We start from the raw sequence: 2,079 nt of genomic DNA on the forward strand, positions 1-2,079 counted from the left end.
TGTCTTCCTCTTCTGCACCTGTGCATGCTGATTACCTGCACAAAAGCAGGAGTTCCTCTAAATGCCTCATTAGTGCACTTGTGCTTGCTCTGTTATTTCAAATCAAAATGTCTGCCATGAGTTTATAAGAACATAATTATTTCAAGTAGTTCTCTTTTCTTCATGTTTGTGTGATTGTACAACAAACAAGTTCTGGCTGGGTCATACAATGAATATTTGCACATGAAACCTTCAGGGTTATAAACAGATGTGATTACAATAATTTGTACTTTCTGAACAGCTATTTGCAAATTACATATATTTTTCTGATATGCAGCTTTGTTCTGTGACTGAGCAGAGTTGTAATGTCTGGACATCTTCAGGGGGAAATATTTAAACAAGAACTACTTGGACTGCTTACGTTGCCATTATCAGCATGTTATATTCACAGTTATATTGTTTACTGCCAGTCTTACACCAATGCAGATGACGCCCACAAGTTAATTCCCAGTTTAAAGTTGTTTAATGTAACTTTTGTAGATGACGCCTTTCATTTAGTTTCTAAAACCAACAATAAGGTAAAAGTTTAATACCGTTTAGTTTTGGATTTGTCATCACATAGTCACTTTTATCTCTTCAAGCTCTTCATATAAGGCAAATGCACTGGGTTTCAATGAGCAAGGCATCTCTAAAGCATAATTAATTGGTGTGATAACAATTGCATTCCTGTGTTAACTTTGAAAATCCCTAATTGCTCCCGAGGCACAGCTGCCCTCTGCTCAACCTGGGTGGATCTCATGTGATGAGCTGAATGCAGAGAACTAATTTCATCTTTGTATGGGAGCATACAATGATGACAGCATATAGCACTTTAAAAGGTTAGCAACCGTTTCCTCAGTCTCCATGGGACCCATCAAGGTTAAGGACTCAAATGCATCGCAGCTGAGCAGGAAGCAGATAAATTAAACTCACAAGTTTTATTAAATAAAAGCACTACAGGCAGGAAATCCATAACTCAAGCATGTAATCAACAGGGACCAGTACAGAGGCACAAATGATTCAGCAACAAAAGAGTCAAAACAAGGATCTTATACTTAATAAATCAACACAATAAAGTTCAGATGTGAACAAATGATTAAAAGGAAGTAGAACTGACAACAACATACAAGGAGACCAGTAGTACAAAAATAAACAGGAAACAGTTCAACGTGTTCAAAGCAACACACAAAAATGAACACAAGAACCAAGAACATTAAATTTTACACAAACATTGAGGAGGGTAAAATACATGTTCATGCATATTTTTTTATGAAACCATGAAGCTTTAGTAATCTTATACAACAGTGGATATTAAAGTGTAACCAGTAGAATAAATTGGAATATGATTATGTAATCTAAGATGGCTGGCAAATGCACAACAGGATGGCAAGTTGAAAGCCAAAAACTTTAATGGTAAATAATTTAACTTAAACACGACACCACAGAAGACAACCCATTAGCGCAAACATGAGGGATTTGAAACGATAACAAGACATTGACAAATAAAAACCTCAGTAATAACTACTGAGGAATGGGATTACTGAATGATTAACAGGTGAGATGATTAGTTAATGAGAGGCAGGTGTAAACGGAGCTGGAAGGAGAAGAAATATGAACGATAATGAGCAGAAAGAAGAGGGGGAAGAAACAGCAATGAAAAACAAATTCTAAAAAAAAATCTGAATTCACATCAGGAAAGATCCAAATCAGAAAACCCAATTCAAGGACAACAACCTGGCTGTGACCATGGCACTTCTTCACTGCAACTGTTTTACTGTTTTATTTGCTCCAGGCTGAACATTGGAGGATAATGTTTTTAGTCACTGCCACAGTAGCAGATAAGTACTGTGAAAAGTAAATGAAGGGGATGCACACAGATTAAATGCAAAGGGCTTACACTGAATATCCTGTCAATCCCAGAATGTAATCATACCCAAAGTGCAGTTATTACCTATTTGAACTAAAGCTTTCTCAACTGCTGCAAAGACTCAATGAACACAAAAAAGCTCAAGGAAACATTTACAGGTACATTCAGCTGTTTATGATCCTATGTCAAGTTTC

The 2,079-nt window shown here is 36.4% G+C and overlaps 1 protein-coding gene across 1 annotated transcript in view; it reads left to right on the forward strand.

Annotated features, from left to right (window-relative positions):
• The window catches only part of nmur3 (neuromedin U receptor 3), a 3,644-nt gene that overhangs the window by 1,083 nt on the left and 482 nt on the right, over window positions 1-2,079 (forward strand). The window lies entirely within an intron of this gene.

The sequence above is a fragment of the Nematolebias whitei genome, chromosome 7, assembly GCF_014905685.2.
Source record: "Nematolebias whitei isolate Nwh7 chromosome 7, NemWhi1, whole genome shotgun sequence".
Classification (NCBI taxonomy): Eukaryota; Metazoa; Chordata; class Actinopteri; order Cyprinodontiformes; family Rivulidae; genus Nematolebias; species Nematolebias whitei.